Source organism: Capricornis sumatraensis, chromosome 3, assembly GCF_032405125.1.
Source record: "Capricornis sumatraensis isolate serow.1 chromosome 3, serow.2, whole genome shotgun sequence".
NCBI classification, from domain to species: Eukaryota; Metazoa; Chordata; class Mammalia; order Artiodactyla; family Bovidae; genus Capricornis; species Capricornis sumatraensis.
In genome coordinates, this window is record NC_091071.1 from 151,275,213 (window position 1) to 151,288,905 (window position 13,693).

The following is a 13,693-nucleotide window of genomic DNA, read 5'->3' on the forward strand; positions in this document are numbered from 1 at the left end:
TTGTTGAAATGCATCAACTTACAGACTTAAAATGGGTGAATTATAAGTAAATAAATCTGACTTTAAAAAGGCCAAGGAGATTCCATTGCATGATGCACATCCAAAATAGAAGCACAATGAGAGAACACTAAAAGAGTTAAAATTTAAAATACAGCCAAGACCGACTGTTGGAGAATATGTAAAGCAATTGGGGCTTTCACATATGACTGGTGTGAGGGTGCAGGTGCAATCGCTGTGAAAACTGGAAGTTTCTTCTAAGTTCACATACATCTCTACCTATGACATGACTTGGCAATTAACTACCTACCTACCTGTGACACGGCAATTCCACTCCTAGGTGTTCTTTCCCCTCCTTAATCAAATCATATGTCCATCAAACATGCTTATTGTGGCTTTTTAATAATAACAAAAATTTGAAAGCAATTCAAATGTCTCTCAACCGGAGATTAGATAAACTGGTTTGGAGTACTGCTTAGCAATAAATCACTGATTAAAGCAATATGATTCTCAAAAACATCCTGGGTGAGAGAAGTCAGACACAAAAGAATACATACTGAATAATTCTATTTATATGGAGTTCAAGAGCAGAGGACACTAACCCATACGGATTAAAATCAGAACAATGGTTCCCTCTGGGAGTTAACAGTATAGTAAGAAAAGGAGTATAAGGGAAATTTCTGGAGTGATGGCAGTGTTCTATTCTTGACTCAGATATTGTAGGTAATGCACTAGTTAAAACCCATCAGACGGTATATCTACCTGTGCCTTAATTTGAAGACAGCAATTGTTTTAGAAATAAAAGTGAAATTAATGTAACATAAAATCAACTGTTTTAAAGTAAACAATTCAGTGGCGTGTAGTACATTCAAAATGCTGTGCAACCATGGCCTTTAGTTTCAGAACATTTTCATCAGCCTAAAAGGAAACCAAGGCTCTTGGACCCCTAACCCCTGCTTTCTGTTTTCTGTCTCTGTGGCTTTACTTATTGTGGATATTTCATATTAATATAGATGGAATCATACAATATGTGATCTGCCACTGACTTCTTTCACTTAGCATGTTTTCAAGGTTCCTCTACTTTGTAACATCAGCATTTCACTCCTTTTTCAACTGAATAATGTTACATCATATATATTTACTACCATTTATCTGTTGACCTACTGTTGAGTATTTGGGCCGTATCTTTTTACTGTTGTGGATAGTGCTGTTGTGAACGTGTGTCTGAGTTCATGTTATGTATATGTTCATGTTGTATGTATGTTCATGTTGTATGCATGTTCATGTTGTGTATATGTTCATGTTGTGTGTATGTTCTTGAGGGCCTCTTTTCTGTTCTTTTGAATGTTCTATTAGTTTGCTAGGGTTGCTGTAACAAAGCACCACCAGTTGGGTGACTTGAGAATAATAGTCAAATAAGAGTCATTTATTGTCTCACAGTTCCAGGGGCTAAAAATCTGAGATCAAGGTGTCAGCAGGGTCTCTTTCTTCTAAGGGCTGTGAGGGAGGATGTGTTCTGGGCCTCCCTCCTAGTTTCTGGTGGCACTCTGGCAGTCTTTGGCATTCCTTGGCTTGTAGACACATCATGCTAATCTCTGCCCTCACATTCACATGATATCTTCCCTGTTCGCATATCTATCTCCAGATTTCCCCTTTTCATCAGGATACCAGTCATGTTGGAAGAGGGGCCCACCCTAGTCTAGGATGGGCTTCCTAGGTAGCACTTGTGGTAAAGAACCTGCCTCCCAATGCAGGAGACATAAGAGACACAGATTCGATCCCTGGGTCTGGAAGATTCCCCTGGAGGAGGGCAAGGCAACCCACTCCAGTATTCTTGCCTGGAGAATCCTGTGGAGAGAGGAGCCTGGAGGGCTATAGTTCAGGGGGTTGCAAAGAGTCAGACGTGACTGAAGTGACTTAGCATGCATGCACATTACTCCAGTATGACCTTGTCTTAACTTGTTACGTCCGCAATGACCCTATTCCCTAATAAGGTCACAGTGTGATCCGAATGTCAGCACATGTATTTGGAGGCACACGATTCCCTCCATCACAAATGTATACATCAGAGTGGAGTTTTCCATGTCAGGTCAGCTGGAAACCAATCATGAGATCAGTAGATAAGGCTGTAATAATGACATTATCAGTCTTAGTACACAGATCTCTGGAGTAATTTATGCTATACATGGTATATATCGAATTTGCATTTCCATGATGCCTAACATGAGAGATTGTTTTTTCCAAAGGCAGTTGCAACAATTTCAACACACATGCAGATCTACAACTGACCTTGCCACTCTTTCATTAGAAAATGGAGTCTAATATCCTCCCCCTTGAATTGGGGAGAACATTTGACTGCTTTGACTAAAGAGTGTAGCAGAAGTGATGCTGTGTCACCTTTGAAGCTGGGTCATAAAGCATCACGCAGCTTCTGCCTTATTCTTTGGAGCATTCACGTTTGCAGCACTGAGCTGCCATGTAGTAAACCCCATACTCTGTGGCTGCCATGCTATGAGGAAGCCAAACCACATGTAGGGGCCATGTGAGGACACATTTGGGGCAGCAATCCTTGCCTCTGAGTCATCAGGCGTTTCCAGATTCTTCCAACCCACGGTCTTTAAGTCTCCCTAGCTGAAGTCTCAGACATTACAGAGCAGAAACAAGTCATTCCCACTGTTCCCATTCTAAATTCCTTATGTTCAGCCTCCATACCTATAATAAAATGACTGTTGTTTTAGTTGCTAAGTAGTTGCACACTTTATTAGGCAGCAATAACAAAAGTTTAACATGAATTATTGGTTTTATTGCATAATGCTAGAACGTTCATATCCTCTAGCTCCATGTACCCCTTTCTGCCTTTTGCATTATTATCATGATTAATAAGAAATACGTATGTGGTTTTTCAGATAGCCAAAATATATTTCTCATATATACTTGGTCTTCATCCATGGTTCCTGGCTCACACATCTCCAGACTCTTGGAATGTACTAAGAGATAAGAGCAATGGGAGAATCTTCTGTTATATTTGGTCTCTTGTTCACAGTTCCTGAAAATGTTTCAGAACTGGAAAAGTGAAATGGTTATCTGGTATAACAAGCCCCTTTCCTCCACAATTGTTTGTTAATGAGATGACTTTTGGAAAAGCCCTAAGGACGGGGACTGATTGCCAGAGAAACCAACCTTGAGAGATGGAACTTTCAGTTCCACCCCCTGAATTCCAGGGAGAGGATGAGGCACTGAAGGTTGAATCAGTCACCAATGGCCAGTGATTTCCTTAACCAAGCCCGTGTAATAAAGCCTCCATAATATCACTGATGAACATAGATGCAAAAACGCTTAACAAAATTCCAGCAATCAGAATCCAACAACACATTAAAAAGATCATACACCATGACCAAGTGGGCTTTATCCCAGGGATGCAAGGATTCTTCAATATCTACAAATCAATCAATGTAATTCACCACATTAACAAATTGAAAAATAAAAGCCATATGATTATCTCAATAGATGCAGAGAAAGCCTTTGACAAAGTTCAACATCCATTTATGATAAAAACTCTCCAGAAAGCAGGAATAGAAGGAACATACCTCAACACAGTAAAAGCTATATATGACAAATCCACAGCAAACATTATCCTCAATGGTGAAAAATTGAAAGCATTTCCCCTAAAGTCAGGAACAAGACAAGGGTGCCCACTTTCACTGCTACCATTCAACATAGTTCTGGAAGTTTTGGCAACAGCAATCAGAGCAGAAAAAGAAATAAAAGGAATCCAAATTGGAAAAGAAGTAGTAAAACTCACTGTTTGCAGATGACATGATCCTCTACATAGAAAACCCTAAAGACTGCACCAGAAAATTACTAGAGCTAATCAATGAATATAGTAAAGTTGCAGGATATAAAATCAACACACAGAAATTGCTTGCATTCCTATACACTAATAATGAGAAAGTAGAAAAAGGAATTAAGGAAACAATTCCATTCACCATTGCAAGGAAAAGAATAAAATACCTAGGAATATATCTACCTAAAGAAACGAAAGACCTATATATAGAAAACTATAAAACACTGGTGAAAGAAATCAAAGAGAACACTAATAGATGGAGAAACATACCATGTTCATGTTTCAGAAGAATCAATATAGTGAAAATGAGTACACTACCCAAAGCAATCTACAGATTCAATTCAATCCCTATTAAGCTACCAGCGGTATTTTCACAGAGCTAGAACAAATAATTTCACATTTTGTATGGAAATACAAAAAACCTTGAATAGCCAAAGCTATCTTGAGAAAGAAGAATTGAACTGGAGGAATCAACCTGCCTGACTTCAGGCTCTACTACAAAGCCACAGTCATCAAGACAGTACGGTACTGGCACAAAGACAGAAATATAGATCAATGGAACAAAATAGAAAGCCCAGAGATAAATCCACACACCTATGGACACCTTATCTTCAACAAAGAAGGCAAGAATATACAATGGATTAAAGACAATCTCTTTAACAAGTGGTGCTGGGAAAACTGGTCAACCACTTGTAAAAGAATGAAACTAGAACACTTTCTAACACCATACACAAAAATAAACTCAAAATAGATTAAAGATCTAAATGTAAGATCAGAAACTACAAAACTCCTAGAGGAGAACATAAGCCAAACACTCTCTGACTTAAATCACAACAGGATCCTCTATGAGCCACCTCCCAGAATACTGGAAATAAAAGCAAAAATAAACAAATGGGATCTAATTAAAATTAAAAGTTTCTGCACAACAAAGGTAACTATAAGCAAGGTGAAAAGACAGCCTTTGGAATGGGAGAAAATAATAGCAAATGAAGCAACTGACAAACAACTAATCTTAAAAATATACAAGCAACAATTGCAGCTCAATTCCAGAAAAATAAAAGACCCAATCAAAAAATGGGCCAAAGAACTAAACAGAGATTTCTCCAAAGAATATATACAGATGGCTAACAAACACATAAAAAGATGCTCAACATCACCCATTATCAGAGAAATGCAAATCAAGACCACAATGAGGTACCATTTCACACCAGTCAAAATGGCTGCTATCCAAAAGCCTACAAACAATAAATGCTGGAGAGGGTGTGGAGAAAAGGGAACCCTTTTTCACTCTTGATGGGAATGCAAAATAGTACAGCCACTATGGAGAACAGTGTGGAGATTCCTTAAAAATCTGGAAATTGATCTGCCTTATGACCCAGCAACCCCACTGCTGGGCATACACACTGAGGAAACCAGAACTGAAAGAGACACATGTACCCCAATGTTCATGGCAGCACTGTTTATAATAGTCAGGACATGGAAGCAACCTAGATGTCCATCAGCAGATGAATGGATAAGAAAGCTGTGGTACATATGCACAATGGAGTATTACTCAGCCATTAAAAACAATACATTTGAATCAGTTCTAATGAGGTGGATGAAACTGGAGCCGATTATACAGAGTGAAGTAAACCAGAAAGAAAAACACCAATACAGTATCAGTTCAGTCGCTCAGTCATGTCCAAGTCTTTGCTACCCCATGAATCGCAGCATGCCAGGCCTCCATGTCCATCACCAACCCCCAGAGTTCACTCAGACTCACGTCCATCGAGTCCGTGATGCCATCGAGCCATCTCATCCTCTGTCGTTCCCTTCTCCTGCCCCCAATCCCTCCCAGCATCAGAGTCTTTTCCAATGAGTCAACTCTTCGCATGAGGCGGCCAAAGTATTGGAGCTTCAGCTCTAGCATCATTCCTTCCAAAGAAATCCCAGGGCTGATCTCCTTCAGAATGGACTGGTTGGATCTCCTTGCAGTCCAAGGGACTCTCAAGAGTCTTCTCCAACACCACAGTTCAAAAGCATCAATTCTTCGGCGCTCAGCCTTCTTCACAGTCCAACTCTCACATCCATACATGACCACAGGAAAAACCATAGCCTTGACTAGACGGACCTTAGTCGGCAAAGTAATGTCTCTGCTTTTGAATATACTATCTAGGTTGGTCATAACTTATCTTCCAAGGAGTAAGCGTCTGTTAATTTCATGGCTGCAGTCACCATCTGCAGTGATTTTGGAGCCCCCAAAAATAGTCTGACACTGTTTCCACTGTTTCTCCATCTATTTCCCATGATGTGATGGGACTGGATGCCATGATCTTCGTTTTCTGAATGTTGAGCTTTAAGCCAACTTTTTCGCTCTCCTCTTTCACTTTCATCAAGAGGCTTTTTATTTCCTCTTCACTTTCTGCCATAAGAGTGGTGTCACCTGCATATCTGAGGTTATAGATATTTCTCCTGGCAATCTTGATTCCAGCTTGTGTTTCTTCCAGTCCAGCGTTTCTCATGATGTACTCTGCATAGAAGTTAAACAAGCAGGGTGACAATATACAGCCTTGACATACTCCTTTTCCTATTTGGAACCAGTCTGTTGTTCCATGTCCAGTTCTAACTGTTGCTTCCTGGCCTGCATATAGGTTTCTCAAGAGGCAGGTCAGGTGGTCTGGTATTCCATCTCTTTCAGAATTTTTCAGTTTACTGTGATCCACACAGGCAAAGGCTTTGGCATAGTCAATCAAGTAGAAATAGATGTTTTTCTGGAACTCTCTTGCTTTTGTTGGCAAGATGATCTCTGGTAGATCTAGCAGATGTTGGCAATTTGATCTCTGGTTCCTCTGCCTTTTCTAAAACCAGCTTGAACATCAGAGAATTCATGGTTCACGTATTGCTGAAGCCTGGCTTGGAGAATTTTGAGCATTACTTTACTAGCATGTGAGATGAGTGCAATTGTGCAGTAGTTTGAGCATTCTTTTGCATTGCCTTTCTTTGGGATTGGAATGAAAATTGACTTTTTCCAGTCCTGTGGCCACTGCTGAGTTTTCCAAATTTGCTGGCATATTGAGTGCAGCACTTTCACAGCAGCATCTTTCAGGATTTGAAACAGCTCCACTGGAATTCCATCACCTCCACTAGCTTTGTTCATAGTGATGCTTTCTAAGGCCCACTTGACTTCACATTCCAAGATGTCTGGCTCTAGAAGAGTGATCACACCATCATGATTATCTGGGTCGTGAAGATCCTTTTTGTTCAGTTCTTCCGTGTATTCTTGCCACCTCTTCTGAATGTCTTCTGCTTCCATTAGGTCCATACCATTTCTGTCCTTTATCGAGCCCATCTTTGTGTGAAATGTTCCCTTGGTATCTCTAATGTTTTTGAAGAGATCTCATTGCTTCTTGGCCTTTTGGCTGAGATCGCAAACGGTAAAGTGTCTGTCTACGATGTGGGAGACTTGGGTTTGATCCCTGGGTTGGGAAGATTCCTTGGAGAAGGAAATGGCAATCCACTCCAGTACTATTGCCTGGAAAATCCCACGGACAGAGGAGCCTGGTAGGCTACTCATGGGGGTGCAAAGAGTCAGACACGACTGAACAACTTCATGTTCATGTTCATATTCTAGTCTTTCCCATTCTGTGTTTCCCTCTAGTTCTTTGCATTGATCGCTGAAGAAGGCTTTCTTATCTCGCCTTGCTATTCTTTGGAACTCTGCATTCAGATGCTTATATCTTTCCTTTTCTCCTTTACTTTTTGCTTCTCTTCTTTTCACAGCTATTTGTAAGGCCTCCCCAGACAGCCATTTTGCTTTTTTGCATTTCTTTTCCATGGGGATGGTCTTGATCCCTGTCTCCCGTACAATGTCACGAACCTCTGTCCTTAGTTCATCAGGCACTCTATCTATGAGATCTAGGCCCTTAAATCTATTTCTGACTTCCCCTGTATAATCATAAGGATTTGATTGAGGTCATACCTGAATGGTCTAGCGGTTTTCCCTACTTTCTTCAATTTGAGTCTGAATTTGGCAATAAGGAGTCCATGATCTGAGCCACAGTCAGCTCCTGGTCTTGTTTTTGTTGACTGTATAGAGTTTCTCCATCTTTGGCTGCAAAGAATAGAATCAGTCTGATTTCGGTGTTGACCATCTGGTGATGTCCATGTGTAGAGTCTTCTCTTGTGTTGTTGGAAGAGGGTGTTTGCTATGACCAGAGCCGAGTTGAGCTACCCTGCGTCTGAGGCCAGGGGCGGCTGGGAGAAGCCACCTCACACCCGAGGCCATGGGCCGCGGCCGGGAGGAGCCACCCCACTCTGGAGGCCAGGGACGGCAACTGGGAGGAGCAAACCGAGGAGCGGTGGCTGCCCGGGCGCAGGAGGGCCTAGAGGAACTATCCCACATTGAAGGTCAGGAAGGGCGGTGGTAAGGAGATACCCCTCGTCCAAGGTAAGGAGCAGCGGCTGTGCTTTGCTGGAGCAGCCATGAAGAGATACCCCATGCCCAAGGTAAGAGAAACTCAAGTAAGATGGTAGGTGTTGCAAGAGGGCATCAGAAGGCAGACACACTGAAACCATACTCACAGAAAACTAGTCAATCTAATCACACTAGGACCACAGCCTCGTCTAACTCAATGAAACTAAGCCATGCCCTGTGGGGCCACCCAAGATGGGCAGGTCATGGGGGAGAGGTCTGACAGAATGTGGTCCACTGGAGAGGCGAATGGCAAACCACTTCAGTATTCTTGCCTTGAGAACCCCATGAACAATATGAAAAGGCAAAATGATAGGATACTGAAAGAGGAACTCCCCTGGTCAGTAGGTGCCCAATATGCTACTAGAGATCAGTGGAGAAATAACTCCAGAAAGAATGAAGGGATGGAGCCAAAGCAAAAACAATACCCAGCTGTGGATGTGACTGGTGAATGAAGCAAGGTCCGATGCTGTAAAGAGCAATATTGCATAGGAACCTGGAATGTCAGGTCTATGAATCAAGGCAAATTGGAAGTGGTCAAACAAGAGATGGCAAGAGTGAACGTCAACATTCTAGGAATCAGCGAACTAAAATGGACTGGAATGGGTGAATTTAACTCAGATGACCATTCTATCTACTACTGTGGGCAGGAATCCCTCAGAAGAAATGGAGTAGCCATCATGGTCAACAAAAGAGTCTGAAATGCAGTACTTGGATGCAATCTCAAAAATGACAGAATGATCTCTGTTCGTTTCCAAGGCAAACCATTCAATATCTCAGTTATCCAAGTTTATCCCCCAACCAGTAACGCTGAAGAAGCTGAAGTTGAATGGTTTTATGAAGACCTACAAGACCTTTTAGAACTAACACCTAAAAAAGACGTCCTTTTCATTATAGAGGACTGGAATCCAGAAGTAGGAAGTCAAGGAACACCTGGAGTAACAGGTAAATTTGGCCTTGGAATGTGGAATGAAGCAGGGCAAAGACTAATAGAGTTTTGCCAAGAAAATGCACTGGTCATAGCAAACACCTTCTTCCAATACAGTATACTAACACATATATATGGAATTTAGAATGATGGTAATGATAACCCTGTTTGCGAGACAGTAAAAGAGACACAGATGTATAGAACAGACTTTTGGACTCTGTGGGAGAGGGAGAGGGTGAGATGATTTGGGAGAATGGCATTGAAACATGTATACTATCATGTAAGAAACGAATCACCAGTCTAGGTTCGATACAGGATATAGGATGCTTGGGGCTGGTGCACTGGGATGACCCAGAGAGATGATATGGGGAGGGAGGTGGGAGGGGGCTTCAGGATTGGGAACTCATGTACACCCATGGCTGATTCATGTCAATGTATGGCAAAACCAATACAGTATTGTAAAGTAAAAAAAAAAAAAAGAAAGAAAAAAAAAGCCTCCATAAAACCCAAAGGAAGGTTTTGGAGAGCTTCCATGTTAGGGAAACAATGTTTCCACATGCCACTGTGCCAGATCCAAACTATATGGGGACAAAAGTTCCTTTGTTCCTTGTTCCAACTAATCCTTTCATCTGTTGATTTGTATCCTTTCATATTCTTTGTAATAAACCAGTAATCTAATGAGTAAATGGGTTTCCTGAGTCCGTGAAATGCTCTAGCAAATTAATCAAACCCAAGAAGGGAATCGTGGGAATCTGATTTATAACTAGTTGATCAGAAGTACAGATAACAGCCTTGACTTGTGACTGATGTCCAAAGAAAAGGAGAACCTCCAATCTGTAGCTGGTTAGTTAGAAGCACGGGTAACAATCTGGACTTGTGATTGGCATCTGAAGTGGGGGTTAGTCTGTGGGACTGAGCCTCTAACTCATGGAATCTGATCGTCTCTCCAGAGTAGCTAGTGTCAGAATTGAGTAGTTATGGGACACCCAGCTGGTATGGGAGCATTGTTTGGTGGTATGGAAACAACTTCTACTCCATTGGAATTGGGAACAGAACCTCTTAACTATTGAAACATTGGTTAGCCAATTTCACTGGGGGTTTTCCACATGGAAAAACTCAAATAAACTTTGGCCAAGCCAGTACATTGTAATGCTACATATATCTCAAGATTGATGAAAGCAACATTCGGCTTTGTGGAGGCTTTTCTCCTTAGATTTCAATCTCCCATTCTGTGCATCCCCAGAGTTTGGTAAAGGTCTTTAAGGGAAAAGTGGTTGAGTGCTTGAGGGTGCCTTTCCTTCTTAGTAAAACCTGAACTTCAACCTCCTGCCCATTCCACGAATCTACAAATGCTCCCAGTATGAAAACGTCAATAAGTAATCAGCTATAAGTTCATCATCACTGGTGTTTTCATCCCTATAGACCCTGCTACTTAGCATATAATTTTGGGCCAGATGCCTTGTCATTACCTGGGTGTGCTCAGTTGCTCAGTTGTGTCCAACTCTTTGCAGCTTCATGGACTGTAGCTCTCCAGGCTCTTCTGCCCATGGAATTTTCCCGGCAAGAATACTGAAGTTGGGTGTCATTTCCTCCTCCGGGGATCTTCCTGACCCAGGGATCAAACCTCAGTCTTTTGCATCTCCTACATTGGCAGGCGGATTCTTTACGACTAACACTACCCAGGAAGTCCCATACATTATGATAATGACCATTTGTTAACTGATGGGCTTTGCTGATATTATCTTTCATTCTCACACAGCCATGTAAATTTGGTATGTATTATTCATTTTTATTTAATTGTTGGAAACTGAAGCTTGTTCAAAGGTTACGTAACTTGCCCCAAATCTTATAGCTAATAAGCAACAAGGCCAGGATAAGAACCTATGTCTGTATGTTCATACAACCTATGTTCTTAATCTTTTTGGTTCTTACCAGCTTTATTTATAATATCCCCAAACAAGAATCAATACAAATGTGCCACAGGAAAATAGATCATTAGTTTTGATATTTCTTACAATGAAATATTACTCAGCAATAAAGAAGGTATGGATTACTGATATATACAACAATGTGGATAAATCTCCAAAATATTATATTGTATAAAAGAAACCATACACAAGGGTACATGCTATCTAATTTCTCTTATGTTGTTTTTTTAAATAATTTAAAATTTTTATTTATTTATTTATTTTTGGCTGTGCTGGGTCTTCATTGCTGTGCTCAGGCTTCCTTTAGTTGAGTGAGAGGGGGCTACTCTTCATTGCGGAGCACGGGCTTCAGTAGTTGCAGCACACAGGCTCAGTAGTTGTGGTGCTTGAGCTTAGTTGCTCCACATCATATGGAATCTTCCCAGACCAGGGGCTGAACCCATGTCCCCTGCACTGGCAAATGGGTTTCTATCCACTGTGCCACCAGGGAAGTCCTCATATTAGTTTTTTTAGTAATATAAATCAGAACAGTGATTGCTTTGGAGTAAGGAGATGGCTGGAAAAAGGAATAAAAGTGCTTTACGGGTGGTTGATTACATTGCTGTATATGTTTTTCAAGACTAGTCAATTGTACACTTGAGATCTGAGCATTTTACTCTATATAACATACATCAAAAAGTATTCTAAAAAGTAAAATAATAAAACATGTGTTCGAACATGCAAAGGATCAAGGAGAACACAAGGACTCTTAAAGCAGATATCCACTGGCCACTGGGGATGACTGCTTTAAAACCTATGTTCTTTGCTGTTGTGAGCAAGTATTTTTCTAACTGTAAAGAAATTCGTTTAAATAATTAAGAAAACATACAGAAAAGTATAAAGAATAAAATAGAATTATCATATAATTTAAATTATAAAGTTGAATCATTATTATATTTGGTGTGTGTATTTCCAGTAAGGTGTGTGTGTGTGAGAGAGACAGAGAATCAACTGTTGAAAGGGTTTTGTAACTTGCTTTTGTTTCTTAATGAAACATTGTAAGCATTTTAATAAAATTCATGCTCTTTTCACTGAATCATGCTGTTTCTTTTTCAATAAATTCTTTTGTTTCAGGATAGGGAGCCCCATTCAAGTGTCCAAGTACAGCACCACCTCCAGATGCCCTCATGTAGTCCAGGGGCCCTCCCACATTAAGGAAGCAGTGGTTGGAGGGTTTCATCTCATTCCCTTTAGGGAAAGATTGACACAGGCAGAGAAAAAAATAGTCAATTATTTGCTTTGCAAAAGCTGAAGTTCAGACAAGTGTTGGAATATTTCAAACAAAATATTTGATTACTGGGGGCCGGTATTTTCTGCTCTGAGAGCAAAAGAGTTACCTTAGCTGGTAAGAGAGAAGGCAGCGAGGCTGAGGGCTCCTGGAAAAGAAGCCAGTACAGAGCATTCATCATCACTGGGACCCTGGTCTCTGAATTCTGGTTCTGACTTTACTAGCTGTATGACTTGAGAAAATTGTTTTTAATCTATGCCCCATGTTTTGTGAAATATTAAGATAGTAACATTATTAACTGTTAGAGTTGATGAGGGAATCAAATGAACTCATATTAGAAATGGTCAAAACAGTGCCTAGCACATAGCAAGTCCTCAAGTGTTAAATTTTCTTCCTCCTCCCTCCCTCCCTCCTCTTCATCCTCCTTCTCTCCCTCCTCCTCCTCCTAGGCTGATGTGTGTCTCTGATATAGCAACCGTGTCCTGTACTTCTCCTCTGCCAATGACCGAGAACCTGAGAACAAGACACACCTGTACCTCCTTCCTGGAAGGGAAGTCCCAGAGATTCCCTCATGCCAAGGATGAGGACATCTTACCTACATGTTTGGGCATATAGGTAGAAAGCCCTGAGATTACCTACAGTTTTTCAGAAAGAGTCAGATGCTCCCAGGAACCCATAAAAGATGTGGAAGTGGAAAAGTAGGAGAGAGAAAGTGAGAGAGGAGGGAGAGGAGAGAGAGATGGATGTGAGAGCTTTTGGGTCAGGAATAGGGGTAGAAAGTGAAGCCAGGTAGAAATGAAGATGTTTCAGTTAATGGCAGCATATGATGTTCAAGATGGTTTTAGAAAAGGCAGAGGAACCAGAGATCAAATTGCCAACATCCACTGGATCATGGGAAGAGCAAGAGAGTTCCAGGAAAACATCTGTTTCTGCTTGATTGACTATGCCAAAGCCTTTGACTGTGTGGATCACAATAAACTGTGAAAAATTCTGAAAGAGCTGGGAATACCAGACCACCTGACCTGCCTCTTGAGAAATCTGTATGCAGGTCAGGAAGCAACAGTTAGAATTGGACATGGAACAACAGACTGGTTCCAAATAGGAAAAGGAGTGTGTCAAGGCTGTATATTGTCACCCTGCTTGTTTAACTTCTATGCAGAGTACAAAATGAGAAAAGCTGGACTGGAAGAAATACAAGCTGGAATCAAGATTGCTGGGAAAAATATCAATAACCTCAGATACGCAGATGACACCACCCTTAAGGCAGAAAGTGAAGAGG